The sequence below is a fragment of the Lagopus muta genome, chromosome 6 (assembly GCF_023343835.1).
Source record: "Lagopus muta isolate bLagMut1 chromosome 6, bLagMut1 primary, whole genome shotgun sequence".
NCBI lineage: Eukaryota > Metazoa > Chordata > Aves > Galliformes > Phasianidae > Lagopus > Lagopus muta.
Window position 1 is genome coordinate 47,377,900 of NC_064438.1, and position 16,409 is coordinate 47,394,308.

The 16,409-nt window shown below is 35.9% G+C and overlaps 1 long non-coding RNA gene across 1 annotated transcript; it reads left to right on the forward strand.

Moving 5' to 3' along the window:
• The first annotated feature begins 805 nt into the window (after positions 1–805).
• On the forward strand, positions 806–5,036 carry LOC125694930 (uncharacterized). The gene is made up of 3 exons (XR_007377761.1): positions 806–900; positions 1,066–1,123; positions 3,136–5,036. It is a non-coding gene; the product is annotated as an uncharacterized LOC125694930 (long non-coding RNA).
• Positions 5,037–16,409: the final 11,373 nt, after the last annotated feature.

The following is a 16,409-nucleotide window of genomic DNA, read 5'->3' on the forward strand; positions in this document are numbered from 1 at the left end:
TGCTAAGGGCAGTCAAAGTGGTTTCAGGCAGCAGTGTATTCTCAGGGTTAGTTACAGCACAGTTAAAAGAAACCAAGTCTTGCTGCCAGTATGCCCCCATTGGCTGATTAGCCACCGCATAGTCTGCTCTTGTGCTTATAGATATATACTGCATCTTGCAGTGTGTTTTCTGAGGGTGCTGGTCAATGTTTACTGTACACTGGGACACTTGGAAAGCATTTATTTTGCAGGGAGATAACTTTAAATCCCAACTAAATAGTAGCCAAAGAGATTTCTGATAAGCACCAAACAAATTATCTAAGGGATTCCTGGGATCACATTTAAAAATTCAAACAGTAGTGTCACTACATCTGTTTCACATGGCCAGAAATTTTTTGGCATAATAACACAACTCTGAGAACCTCTTCATCTTTTCCTAATAAAATCCAACACAATTCTGTCAGTACTATGATTATTATTTACAGAACATTCTAGGTATGTGTGCTGCATTCATATACATCTGTGAAAGAGAGCAGCGTGTCCATGCCCCTTGGAAATTGCATTCTGTGATGGAGAGCTAGCCTTTTGTTTCAGACTTGTGTAAGAGTTGGCATGTTGCAGCAGTGCTCTAGGAGAAACCCTGAAGGAATGGTGATAGGACAGTGAGTCAGAGAATTTCCCATCTCCTCTCTCGTCTCCTGAGGGAGTCATTTGTTTTAGTTCTTTACTGATTGCAATTAATTTGCCTCCTCCACCCACTTCCTGCCAACCTGCCTGCCCTATACACAAATATCAGAAGATTGGGCTCCCCATCCATTCTCACTGGCTGTCACTCACCTGTGGATGTTCTCACATATGTGCCTGTCATCCTCTATGGGCAGTGGAAGCAAAACATGGTGGAGAGGTTGCCAGTACAAATAGGTGAGAAAATAGGAGACATTTATGACAAGAAAGAATATATTTTTCATTTAAAGAATCAGCACTCCAGATACTTATGTCAGTTCAAACAAGAACACTCACAGAGGGCATCCCTTTGTAGAAGGAAAGGAATATCTCTAATGAGATGTTGTTATACCCATTTTACAGATGGATTTCAGCTGCCTGAATTTCCAGGAAGGCTGAAGTTACGTGCAAAAACACAGAGGTAAGAGTTTGTCTTATCTTTTCCTTAGTAGCAAAATTAGATCCAATGGATGTAAAATAGAGGTTTTATTATTCACGTTCTTCTTGATAGGATACATATTGAAAAGCTGACTAAGACTAAAAAAAACAAAAACCAAAGTCAAAGCTACAGATAATATTAGGTCCAGGATTCCCTGATCCCAGTGCCCCTAATATAAACTACTACGTAATACTCCCTCTTGTGTTCATTCATATGTTGCTCGTGTCTATAGAGGGGAGATATTCTTCCCGAAAATATTTCAAAACTTCTGCATTTTAATAACATCAAAAGAGGTCACTCACTTATTAGAAGGAGTAAAATGACCAATCCTCAAACCCTTTTGTTAACTTCAGAATCTTGGTAAAGTCAGTAAAAGGACTACTCTTGGGCACAGATAAACAGAAAAACTGTATGTTAATATTGACTCTGGGGTCATGATAAGGATAGTGTCCAAAAACTAAAAATACATGAATGACAGCACAGGAAGAGGATACTGTTTGCAAGTCTAACTTTTATTCTCTAAATTAGCACAGTAAAGGCTGTAGAAAGGAAAGAGAATCCAGCATTTTAGGAAATTATTTATGAAATGTAGATGGGCCTTCAGTTGGGAATAGGGCTGGGCAAAATGTTAGTGGTTCTTTGTTCTTGCAGCTGGCCTGTCGAATTACACAGAGCCAGCACAGTAAATAATACTACTATTGTCTGACTGTGTCAGAGACAGACAGAAGGTACATTTGGACTTGGTCCAAACACCACAAGGGCCACTCATAGTCACAGTGTCCAATTACTGCTTGCTTGACTATAAAATGCACTTTTTTGCTGAGCTAATTTAAGAATAGCAGCTTTTAATGGGGTTTGCATTAAAAGAGTACTGCTGCTCTGGCTTCTGTCTGCAAAAAAAAAAAAAAAAAAAAAAAAAAGGTATGCACTGTACAGGAAACATCAAACACATACACAGTGAAAATAATCTGAGTAAGATAACATTTGCATAGCAATAACAACTGTGATAGCAAAATCAGTGCTTTGTAAAGGAAAAAAAGATCAAGATCTTGAAACAACCCTTTGCAAAACATAAAAAAAGCCAGAGAACTGAACTATAACTAGAACGATGAAACAAGTTCATCCATTCTAGTTCTCTGCAATGTCCATATATTGCATAACTTCTTTCAGTCTTTCAAACAATAATTGATTACAGATTTCACAGTTTTTGCACACTTTTCTTCAAATTTCTGTCACACTCATTTTTGCTCTTACTGCCAAATAGTTTGTGCACTAAACTCTGTGATCCATTTTGTAAATGTCCAAAATTCATTTGTATAAGAAATAACTTCTAAAAATGCATTTACAAAAGATTATTTCTACAGGAGAAAGATCGTATGGGATCAGTGATTCAGAAGCTCTCCCCTCTACAATAAGTGCATATCAGGGCTTTGATTTTCTTTGCCTATCTATTAGCTAGAGATAAATTTAGGTCTCCTGCTTAGAGCAATCTGCCTACAGTGCACAAAAGATCAGTAGTTGTCAATGATCTATGAAGACTTACTGTGTTTCTCTCCTCTGCCATGCTGACAAGGTGTTAATTTCTCTCTTGGAATAGCAAGTTAAAAAAAAACAAACAAAAAAAAAAACAAAAAAAACCAGCAAACTGATAAATTTAGGCAAGGCTTAGCCAAGGACCTCATCACTTTTTAAGGCTACTTGCTACCACTACTCCATCATAGACGTTTTAATAGTCTTGCATAACAGCAATCAATATCAGAATATGGCTATTCTCTAGCTTTAAAATCCCTTTCTTTCCATGTTTTTTTTTTATACAAATGCACACGAACTTACATGAAGAGAGTTCGCAAAAGCATTTTCTCTCACAGTTGTAGGATGGTTTTAAAATATGTACCACTGGTACAGAAACATTATCAATCCAAACGTTAAAGCCTTCATAAGCTCTATGTAGGTGAGTTCATTCTCCTTCTCTTTTATCTTTGGATGTCTTGCAGAGTGCTTCATTTGGAGAAAGACCTAAAAGCCACATTGGGTAACAAGAAGGGATGAAAGGGTAAACCTGTCTGTTCGTATTTGCCTGTCTTCAACATGGAGAACACAGCAAGCATTCTGTCAAGAAAAATGAGGATATTCTTTTTTGCTTCTTTGAATCCTCAAAAGACGCATCTTCTTTGTAATAAAAAAGAAGTATCTCAATACTTAAGTCAAAATAGCAAACTTTTCAAAGGCCAGAAACTTAGAGCTGGTCATGCGACTTGTGAATTGGGTACTGTACGTTTGTTTGATATGGCATAAAACTGAGAGAACCTGAAAAACTTCATCTTCAAAATGATAGATATGGACAGTCCTTCCTCCACAAAGTAACCTTCAATTATTAACAGCAGGACTTGTGCTCAGCAGAGTAAAAATTTTCCCACTATCTGAAGTGAAGCTCCCTCCAACAGTCACGGTTGATTCTCTTATCTTATACAGAGACATTAATTCTTCCGTAGCACACATAAAACTATTCATATAGAGGGAACTCTTCACCTACAGAGAAATATTCACACACACACTGTTAAAGTCAGGTTCAGGATGTCACTTACCCAGACACACACACAAAAAGAGAGAGATTCAGTGTTAAAGCATCTGCTTGTTCCTTAATTCATGCTTTTGCAGGAAAACATATTGGTCTGTGGGTTATGTAAGCTAACTTTTAACACCAAGACATTTGTGGTGCTGTGAGTGCAAAGACTAAGGATAGTATACTTATAAATGAGGTTAAAGGAATTACTCCCATGCAACTAGCTGTGAATCCAGCCATCAGAATTACATGACAAGTTGTCCTCATATTTTATTTCTTTATAGGCTTAAGAAATAATGGAAGGGTTTTATGTCTGTTAATCTTGTTAATTACCACTCAGGTGGAGCTCTTATTATTTTCAAATACAATATTCAACAATTCTTGTGTACGGACTATCTGCTAATGTAAATGTCAATTGGTGTGTACCAAGTCTACGTTCTGTAACATCAAGGACTATGGTACCACAGGGGCCCCTTAGTATGCAAATTATTGACACAATAGAACATAGCAACTCTTTTGAAATCATTATGTTTTATTGTGTCAGGGTCTAGTTGAGGACTCTTTAATCTAAGGATTCTTGAGAAGATAAAATCTAATAGTTCCTCTGGAGCTATAAAGGTCTCTAATGTCATAGGCTATTTGGACACTCCATATTACAGTATGAAGACTATTAATACACTGTGTGTAATGACTTTGTGACTCCTCTGTGGTCTATTGTGTCTATCTACAATTTTATAAGCTTGGTCATCATGATGGTATGTCAATCTCTGCCACACACACACAAAAAAAATAAAACTGAAGGAAAAAAAATCTTTCTTTCCCTTTGCCATCCACCTTGTAAGGAAACTTCAATATTTTACTGGCCTGTGTGTTAAAAAAAAAAAAAAAAAAACTTGTAGAGAGTAGTGTTTTGAAACACTTTATGAGAAATTTGAGTCGGATAGATTCACTTTGCATTTAGTTTTGAGAGATTGTTGTGGCCAAACATATTTCATCTGATGGTGTCAGTGGAATTGTGCCCAGTATAACACTCTTTCCAGGCAAAACAACTTCACTCTATAATTCTTTTTATGGAAATTACTCTCAGCATTGTCCGGGTGTCCGTGTCTGTGCATGTCAACATGAATGTTTTACTACTATTAGCTGCAAGTTTCCCTCTAGATCAGACACCGAAGAGAGTAATAACTAAAAAAGGAAAACCAAATACAGCAATTTACATTTCAGACTGATGATCTGCCTCAAAACCAGAAGCTCTGAACTCTGTTCCATCTCATAAGCTTTAGGAGTTCTTGCTGTGTTTCCCCAGTGAATCTGGAATTTGCATAGCTATGGACTCACAACCCTTGGCTTAACCTATCCTCAATCTCTTTTGGACTGATACTCAGCTGAGAGCCAGGATTACTAGGATTTAAATATATATCAAATGCAAAAGTGAGGAGTTAGAGCAATTTCTACTGCAGCTACGCAGGGTGAGCCTTCATGATGTCTGACAACTGAGCCTCTGCCATTTCTCAGCTGGAGAGATATAGGGCAGGATTTTTTCATTAGTCAATAAGTGGACCCGTATGTCTATAAAACATTTTTTTTTCTTTTTCATTATTGTCGTCTCTTACTCTAAGTTTTTGTGCTCTGAATTTTTACATTTTTAAAACTGAATTTCTATAAAATATGTTGAAATTTTCTGAGTTTTTCACTATTTTACACATCATGCTATCTGAAAACACACAAACATTAGTAGATCTTTATTATCTATATACTACCAAGTGAGACCATTATTCTGTGTGCTACACAAACTCAAAAGAAGAGTCTCAGAGGTCAGCAATGGCAGGACAGACAGAAAGGCAGCACTGGTCAGCAAGACAGCAGATTCATTTATGCTCTGTTTTTGGTAGGCATTATAGCAAATGCCTATCAAGAAAGGACTTCAAAGCAGACAATGTTAACACCTGAAACATTAGCCAGCAAGGTATGGCAGTAGGAAGGATTTGTTTTCAATTTTAAATAGTGACTGATGGAGATGACATTCTGGGCTGGGGACAGCTACCCAAAAGAGAAATCCAGGTGGTAAAGGCAGCTGGGAGGATCTTTGAAACTCATGAGAGACAGCTTACATTTCACTGAATATAGAGAAAGCTATTGTCAGATGAAAGAAAGGACAGTGAATTCATCTCATAAAACAATCTCTGAGGAACATTTTAGGTGAATATTGCCCTGCAAGACTGAATTTGTCAAAGCCAGAGACAGACAAATTTGCATTAGACCAGAATGCAAAACAATAGGAACATCAATGGGAATTTCACTGTGTGAACAGTGTAGAGAAGTTATAATCTTACGGCATTATACAAAAAACATATGGAAGGTTGTGTTTCTTTTTCTATATCAGCCTTTTTTTGCTTTGCAGAAAGTTTGGAGAAGGTACCAAACCAAGTCTTTATTGTGTGATCTCCATAGCCAGCAGTATCAAACTGCTGAATCCTTTTTGTGTAGTACAGAAATCCAAGCGGACTGTTACAGCTGAGATAAGGGAGGTTGTCTTTACTTAGTAGACTGCTTTTGGGTTCCATATTTTTTCCACTCCAATATTTTTTGGTTTAATATCAATACTCGTAGAATATATAACCGTGGATCATGTCACTACTCAAGTTATATACATGGTTATATAAATTTACTCAAGCCTAAATGAAGAACTGATGAACTGATCACACCCAACTCAAAACATTCCAATCCCTGGCTCCTTTCTTTTCTGCTCGTCTTTACGACATATTTGACAAAACATGATTGGAGGAGATTTTCTGGGATTCCAGATCTGATCCTCTAGAATAATTATTTCTATTAACAATTATGTTTTGTAGTTTTTCATACAGAAAAAAGAATTTGGATCATCTATTAGTTTCATATATTCTGTATATGTACTGTAATGTACTGTAATATGTACTTGTTTCTGTAAGAATATATGAAACTAATAGATGATCCAAATTCCATCTCCATTCCAAAGAGTCAGGGACCAAAATTCTTCTAGACACTGAAAGACATAACTTTTTCTTCTCCACTACAGTCTTCAACATAAATTTAAGATTTTTGTGACATTACACCAAGTGTGACATATTATCAAAAGCAAGGCTGTTTAAATTTCAGACTTTACTTGGAAGCCATGGCAGAGAAACATCTTTGGTCAATTAAGCAGTAGGAAACTGATTCGTGACATCCAGTATGACTTTCCACAGTGTAATCATTTCCACCTAAGCTGACTGTGTAGTCATCCTTCATAATTAACAGAGAAAATAAACATTTCTTGGGTATAGTTACTTTCTTTTAAATAAACTATCTCAGATTTGATGCTCTGTAGATATGCTTTTCTCTCTGATAAGTTCCTAGTGTCCAGATTTGGATTGTGCAAATTGTGACACCTCCTTTTTAGGAGATGGAAGCAGGTGAAGATACTTTTTGGGCAACGCAAGTCCAATTCAGATCAAGTTTTGTGTGGTGCTCCTTCATTACCTGAACCATGATAGACCAGTGGGCAATTTAACTTTCAGAACAGTCATGTCTACTCTTTGTTGACAAAATAGGAATTGGCTTTATATTCTGACCTACATTAGTGGTACATTTTTCTTCCAACACATTCAATGGCCTACGTAAAACAAACAATCAAAAACAAACTACTGAAATTTAAGTGAACCATACAATCTATTCTAGTTCAGTAAAGCACTTGATTATGGAAGCGAAGTTAAGCAGGTGCTGAATTCATCACTGAATTAGAGACATAAGATGTCAGCATAACAAAAGTAATTTTCAGTGTACCTATTCATTAACTTGAAGATTCATAAGGTGAACATAGTCATGTCCCTGAAAAACGAAGAAGATGTCTGCTGCATTTTTTTAAATTTCCAGTTACATCAGGGTTCTGGAGTTCTCTACCACAGAAATGTTTTAACAAGACCCAGTTATAAGTCTCCATGAAAAGATTTTCATTAACTTTCATGGGACTGAGATCAGGCTGCCAAGGCTATAAATCTGTTCAAATAATCTTAGAGAAGAGGACAGGAGAACATAATCACTTGAGAGATATTCATTTACCATAAGGAATGTGCATCCTCTACGACCTCATGTAATCATGAACTGCAGGAGTGGTGGCATAAATAAACATGAATTATCAAGAATCTTTTATTTTCTGAAAATGATACCAAATATCCCAGATCAGAAAGGAAACAAACCGTTTAGAAAGCAACTGAAGAAGTACTTTAACTGTGTACAGTCGCATCTTAAACTTGTGAAATAAAAATAAAAATTCCAAATATTTTCTTTTTTATTTCTTATTAAGCAAATTTTGAACAAATAAAATTAGAAGAGTTTGGAAGAAAATAGCATACAAAATAGTGAAAGATATGAGTGAGCAAATGAAAAATGACCAGTCTTACTACACTACAGCATACTGTTTTTGCGAGAACAAAGGCCAACAGATATTTCTGAGATACATGCAGTATCTCATGAACATAAGACGGCTTTTATTAACTCATTCATCTTCAGTTCCTTACTTTGGATAACCTAGTTTGCTGAGTAACAGCATACATTTTTTCCAAATTTGTAAAGTTTCACAACTGTTAATATCAGCTGCCAATTCCCTTTTTCATGTATAATAAATACTTCCAGCGCATGTACTGCTCAAGAAAGAAATTTTTTCTTCTCCTGAAAATTACTTCCTGCTTTTATAGCATTGCATGTTTAAAACAGCATATCAGAAACAAACAGAAACATTTTTGGATGTAAATACTCACACGTTGGGAGTTTTTAGAATCAACGAATCAATCATAGGATCACCAAGGTTGGAAAAGACCTCTGAGATCATCCAGTCCAACCATCTACCTATCACCAGTATTTCTCAGTAAACCATGTCCCTCAGTGCAATATAGTTTCATTATGTAGGCCATAAAAGCAACAAAATCATGAGCAATTTTCAACCAAATCTACTTTTGAGTCATAAAGTAAACCATGTAAGAATGTTCAACAGAAAAATTGCAGTAGAAAATTCTAAGGGTGAAAATATTTGAACTTCTGAATCTCAAAAAAAAAAAAAAAAAGAGTGATCTCTGCCTTCTTCACTGAGGAAGGAAAGCAAAATGTAAAGATCTGTTTAAGAGGAAAAGGCCCTCTCATATCTTGGAAAATAAGGAGAAAAAAAAAGATCAGAATAAAAGGAAGCAGTTCAGCAAATTATTTGGTCTTTACTTCTACAATGTGTTGGGGACCCATGTGAGATCAGATCTCCTTTGCAAACACAATAGGAACGTTCTTGTCTCAAAGATATTACAGTCTAAATAGACTACACAGAAAGGATGAAGAAGAGAACAGAAGCACTGAGATGTGCTCAGATGTTATACAATAGGCCGCAGCATATCTACCAATAGATTTAAGGTTTGTGCCCTTATATTCACTGCCTTGACCAGATTGGCTCAAGAATAATGTTCTCTTACACTGAACTGCAAATATACATGGCAATGTAATACCAATATTTAATGTGAACCGTGCCTCTGGTGAGAGCCCATATTCATACACATAAGCAACATAAGTTTCACATGGTCAAGAGCATTTTCAATTTAGGAAAAAAATATTGTTACAGACTTTATCCTTTTAGCATTCAGTCCTTATAGCTTATTTATAAGCAGTGACTGAATCTCAAAATGACACTTGGAGCTCAGAGTACCAGTAGCAATAAGAGATTTGCTTGCAAATAAAGCCAATTGATTCCTAGGGGGTTCTCTTCGAGTATTGTGTAAGTCAGTCTTGTTATGCTGCAAAAAAAAAAAAGCTTGCCTATTTACTTGGGAATGGTTAACTCCATAAGTTCGTACCTGATCAGAATGCAGTTACAAGAGATCATAAATTCTTCTGTCCAGCATGTAACTGCTCTTATAAAGACACATCTCTGTCAGGGGATTTATTTATTTGTTTGTTTATTTATTTATTTATTTATTTATTGTTCTTCATAAAACAAATTACAATAAGATATAAAGGATGACAGATTTTTCAAATTTTGTATGAAAATTGCTTTACACAGTATTAAGGACCAAGTTGTGACACTTCTCTCATTCTGAGTCCTTCATCCTTACTGCACAAATCCTCAAGTTAAAATCAGAAGACTGTTGTTTGCATCTGACTTTCTATGAAGCAAATTTACTATAAGCTAAATTTGCAGAAGTGCTTAACAATTAGTGTTATCCTTTCCATATTAGGAAGACTGGCAAGACGCATTTCTGGTTCAAGCAGTCTTAAGAATGTAGTCCATAAAGTTCTAAAAAGGTCCCAAGGAGAGGATTTGCAAGCCGAGAAAGTAGCCAGTCAGCTCAGTTTCACTTCCAGCAAATAACTAGTTGAAGACTGAAAACGCAAATTAAATAGGGTGGTGTACCTTGCAAGCAAAGCTTGCTTTCTTTTACTTGCTACCTTAGATTATTGGGTGTAATGAGATGTCTTTGTCATCCAAAAAAAATTTACTAGGTTTCACTAAAGAAGTCACAAAATAATTCCAAAAACACAAAACAGGGAATGACATATCTCTGTGCCCAAGCCATGCACTGTCAGCTGTGACTGATTCCAGGAAGTGCTCAGGATCAGGAAAAAGATAATCATCACCTCACACAAATGGGAATTTTCACTGGAATGCTGAGGCTAGCTCTCAAGGAGTCAAACTCTCCACCCAGGTTACTCCCTGAATTCAGCCTACAGCTTTATCTAGAACTGGTTATTCCAAACTCAGCACTGGAGGATAAAGCCTCCCTTTTTCTTATTTCCCCTGTTAAGTACTCCTGTGTACTTTTCCCAGACTAAACAAGCAACCCTGACCTGCAGCCATTTACTCTAATACAAACAATTAACTTAAAGCATGAGTCCTAACATGAATTCTGGCTCCACAACAACCCAGCATTCCTATGGGAAACAGCCCAAATTAATAACAGCCTTCTTTCAGCAATACCTGAAGTGCCCTCTCTTAAAAGAGAGAGATAAGAAAACTTTTTTTTTTTTTTTTTTTTTTTTTTTTAAACTTCTTTCCCCTCACTCCTTTCAACTAAAACAGTTAATTTTAGGACAAAAAATGACCTCTCAAAGAACAGTTATGGTACTCACTGTGGTGAATACAATCATCATCTATGTCCCTTTATCACACCACTTTTTTTTCCCCTAAGAAAACATGAGAGTTAAAGCATTAATCAGATTTCCAATATAATAACCTATTTTCACATGCTCTCTCTAGGTTTTACATTGTTTTTGAGGTCTCTTCCAAAAGAGATGTAAGTAAGATGGATTTATTCCCCTCACTTCCTTCAAAGTTTGAACCAGGTCCATTTGCCATTTCAAATCACATAGGGGAAAAAAAAAAAACAACATGGGTTTGTTTCCATAATTTTAAAAATAATTCTAGAATTGTTTTGTTCCTCTAAATCCATCTGCTGTCTAATCACATTAGTGACCTCTCCCAGGTCCCATGAGATGAGCAAAAATATCTGCATATCTCTGAAATGCTGATCTCAGTGAGAAACATCTTCTCCTTCAGAGAACTCCTTGAAATCACTGTTCATTTTAAGATTAATAAAAACTGATACCAGAGAAAGCATGTGTTCTCCATTTCCCTACTCTTAGCTATGTACTCCCTATCTTCTCCATTAAAACACATTTAAAAACAACATTTATGAGAGTCCTCTGCCTTCGCTTACCTTCAAATCCCCTTGTGCAATATCAGTACTTTCTTCATGTGTGCTTCTAATGAAAAATGAAATGCCCTGTGCATTCACCACAGACAATTTCAGATTTGCACCATTCTGTTCCCTCTCTTCATAAAGCCTAGAAATGTCTCCCCAGGATAGAACAATAAGAATAGGTGATTTCCTGTTTTCTTGTAAAACATCATTTTCTTGCTCTCTGTATTCAGCTGGTACCAACTAAACTCTGCTTGCATTCAGTCTGTGGAGGGGAGGAGTGCTTCAGATCCTGATTGTCTGAACATCAGACTGGATTATTCATGGGTTGGTGATTAGACTAGATGATCTTAGTGGCCTTTCCATCCTTAATGATTCTATGATTCTCTTCTTTGTCCTGTTCTAAATTCTGCTGATTTCAAAATCTCACAATATCTATTCAACATACGTTTAAGATTTTACCCTCTCAACTACTGTTGTGGTCCACTACAAATGGAGGGAAAAAAAAGCAGAAAAAGCACTTGAAGTTCTACAGTATATTCTGGGACACATAAGTGCTTCCTTTCCTGCTGCAGGTTCCATTTGCCATCATAACATTATTCATCCATGACAGAAAAAAATAAAAGAAACAGAAAACTTTGACAAAGGGCAATTCCTCTTCAGGTAGAGAGAGTGAAGAGCTAGACTGGGGAAGTTCTCATTGTCTGTAGCTCTACATTCCTCCCAAGTTCATAACTCAACAGGGAAGAAAACTCACTTGTGAGCCAAGGTTTCTTTGCTCAGGATATGCAACAAAAAATTTAACAATGAGCATCAAGTAGGCTTAAAATGACATGAATTATTTTACTCAGTCACAAAACAGATGGAAAAAATAGACTTAATACTCAGTTCCTTTTTTAGAGTTACTCAGGTAAATTCCAGTGAACAACAGAGTAGCACCTAGAGGTAAAAGTTTCCAAGTTCCTTTTGTTGTAATGTTGTAAACTGCTACTACAGAATTAAAATAAAAATGTAAAAACTGTGACTTCTTTGGTGATGGTAATTTGGAAATCTGAATCTCTAGAAATTTTTTCCCCCAGTTTCAAAAGTTCCACTATTCATACATTACAAATAAGGAGTGTTTCTATATGCCAACTAAATACTGCTCTGCCAGTCTTTCCTTTTGTTTCTCCTAATTCCTTTAATTTACCTGTACAACCTTAAGTTCGCATTCCCATATATAAATACTTTTTTTAATTCTACATATTAAAATCTTGCTCCAGGCTTCTCCTGTGATCATCCTCTTCCCATTTATCTTTCAGACAGCAATAAAAATATGTAAATATTAAGCCACAAAAGCTGTATTACTGTAGTGTTAAGGATGTGACTAACACCCGCAAAACGCCAGAGGTTTCAAAGTCAAGGCTGCATGTTGAGCCTGACTCTTTCAACACTCATGTTAAGTAAAATTCAATTAAAAAAGCTCTGATGAGTTGCAGATAAGATTATTTTACTACCACTACTACTTGTAATAGTTGAATTATGGGAGTGCTCACATTTGCAGTATCCATGTACCATGGGCCAGAACCACAGTTGTAGATTAAATGAATAAAGCTGAAGTTTGAGGGAAGCAGCAAAAAATGATTAAGTAGCCATCACAGCATATCTTTCTCTGTGATACTGCTGATCACAGGGTCAGTAGAAAGCAGCTTAAGACTGCACTAATTTCCACCAACTGTCAAAAGTCTCAGAAAAACATAAGGATCAACAGTGGGGGGGGGGGGGGGGGGGGGGGGAAGGGGTTGAAAATTAGCAATATCTTTTCACAAACTGAGGATCTACATAACAAGGTGCTCACTAGTCTTGAGAACAGCATCCATTAAATAGACAAGATGGGCAAATTTTCTCAATATATGTGATGCAACATTAGCACAGGAAATGAGAAAATAAAATGAAATGCCTGGATTCTTCTATGTGGAAAAGACTTAGGACTTGCACATCTGCACGTTCATTTACACTCATGCAAAGTAAGCCCAATTAAAAAGATCACAATGCTAGCAAGTGTAAGTGTTAAACTGCAATACTCTCTGTATACTATCTCATATGCTTTACAATATTAACTGATAATGCCTCCCACAGAACATTTTCAAGTTTATATTACTATCTATAATTTACAAAAACAGTTTAAAGTTACTTGCCTAGGGTAGCAAAACTAGATTGGCCTGATCAAATATTCTATCCCAAACAATGTATGATAATCCCTTGCTGGGCAAAGCAGATGCAATGGGAAACAAACTTTGCCATTCTCCTTTGTATTTTGAGCCATCTCAAATCCCTCTGTGAAAGATAAAAAAAAAAAAAAAAAGGATTATTTAAGGAATGATATACGAGAAACATTCTAAAAGCAAATTAAGGAGACCTTGCTCAAAAGAGTAACATTGATAGTAGGCTGATAATTAAAGCCTGATTGTCCAAAATGTGTTACTGATCTAACAAACTTATTGAATTGTGTTCAGATTTAAGTATGGGAACAGCATTATTCTCAAGGAGGTGAAACATATGAATTTTAATTTTCCTAAGTGGTTTATAGGTTGATTGAAAGACACACTCCTTGATTCCCTGGAAAGCAACTGTAATCAACAGAGAAAGGTTGCTAAAAATATTTGTAGATAACAAAAACATACAGTTTGTGAAAACATTGGTTTATTTACTGTTAAAGGAATTACAGATATACGACATTAACACTTATCTGCTGTTTGCAATTTAGTACAGACTGCCCTCTTCATTGGATGGAAAGCTTTGCAGAATTGGAGATAATAATTTATTGCTTTTTATCGGCCATCTTTGAAAATCAGTCCCTGAAGTCCTAATTAACTAATGTTAGTGGTTTAGTAGCTCTTGGAGTAAACAGTATCAGATCTGAATTACAAATGGGTATATCTCTGCCCCAAACCTGTGTTCGATCTCTGATAACTTCTGAGTGAAGTTGTAAAGACTATAATTAATTAAAGTAAGGTGTTTTCTTTATAAAGTTCTGCTCTGCTATGATTGCTTTGTGAAGAATACTCTATTTTTCAACTTAAGACAGTGTGAAAAAGGTAGTAAAAAGAAAGGCAAGGCAGATTTCAAGTAGGAATAATTATCACTCTATATTTTCTGTTACTTTTGATATTTAAGCTGTGGAAAAACTTCTAGCATAGAGAAAACTTGAGAATAATATGAGAAGCAAACAACTAATTCAAAGCAGTCACAGGGAATTTTCTGTCTAATAGTCAGCAAATTGTAGGTACTACTTGTTGCTGCTGTCAGATGCAGAGTGTAGGAATGTGCTCTTGTAAACAGCTTTATCTGTAGAAGGAAAAGAGAAACCAGTGCAGGTTGGTCCCTAGATATTAGCACATTCCTCCATTCTGTGTCATACCTCCACTGAAGAAAACCCCTGTTAGCCTTTCAGAGAAAAGCAAACCAATTACATACAGGCTGTAATTATCTACTTATAATTTGTTTATTTATTTGTTATATTGCTTCATTTTCAGCAGAAAAACTGGCATGAACTCATTTTGATAGGGAATTAACATTTAAATGTGGAGACATAAGTGTAGCGGCAACCAGATATGGACCAGCAGTTGTGTGATCACTTATCTCAGCAAAGAATAATATTACAAAAGAAGGAATTCTGCTATCAGCATTTGGCATAGCTGTAGACCTGTAAATTACATGAAACAGAATAGTTATTCCATCAGTTACAAAACAGAGCGTGTTCATTTGCCTTGAAATACAAACAAAATACATGAGTCAATTTGCAGTGACTTATTTTAAATTCCTTCCCCAGTAATCCCACACAATGTACAATTATTGAAATTGTCATGGTTTAATCTTGTCTGTTCTCAAACCACAATAAATATCTTGGTCACAACCTTGATGAAGTTCATAGTTCTGATTTTGATCTTATATTAACTTTTCACAAGTCAGGAGTTCCTCTTGACTTAAGCTGGCATGCAGGGAGATCAGTCAGACAAATATCTGGAAATCTGCTATAGATCTCTCTGAGCATAATTCAGCACTGCGCAAACACATGCAGGTAGCTTTTTTGGCTTTTGTTGGTTTTGTGGGTGCTTTTTGTTTTGTTTTGTTTTGTTTTTATTTTTCTGGCAAGCATTGTGGTCTCCTTCATAAAAGGTTGTGAGAGGACATAGATTCAGACACGCTGGAATGTAGTCTAATCTCCTCATTTTGATCTTTAGAAAATAAAGATGTCTTTATTTACTTTTCTTTTTTATATACATTGTCTTTCAAAGTATAAATACTTTAAAAGAAGGAGAGAGAGGTTGGAAATAGACAAAAAAAAAGAAGACATTGTTTTAATTGTCTAATCAGCTCAACCTTTGGAAGAACAACCCTAACCCTTGGACAGATGCCAACAACTGCCATTTAGGTATTTACATCTGTTTATACTCTCAGTCAAATGTCTTTTGTCTTAGGTTTGACATGGGAGTACAAATGTTCTGACCTCTACAAGCAGTTCTCAAACACTGGATAAAAGACTTCTTTTCCCCTTTTCTAAAAGGATGAACACACACTTTTACCCTCCCTTATTCCTCTTTACCAGTTATACGCTTCTGAGGCAGTTGTTGACAAGACCTGCATAATTCAGTTTATGTGTGTGACTAGAATTTCTGAAAAGGCTCTGCTGGACTTTTCAGCTAGGCTAAGTTAACCCTCTACAACTCTATCTGAAGTCTTCAATATATTCTTTATACTCTGAAAATCACAACATCGTGCTGATATTTCCACATATAATGTACAAAACTCAAGGCTCTTATAATTTGAGGGAGAGTGCTTTAAGACCTAGAAGTAAGTCTGGAGGGAAATTGCATTCAAATAAATATCCAGAGACTTTCTTAACAAATAAAAATAATAAATAATAAAAATAAAATAACTTTTTTTTTCACTACCCCTGGCTTTTTGTGTTCATATGTATTTCAATAGAGAGTTAAGGCAGTAAAAAATAATTATCGGAAATGGCAACCTTTGT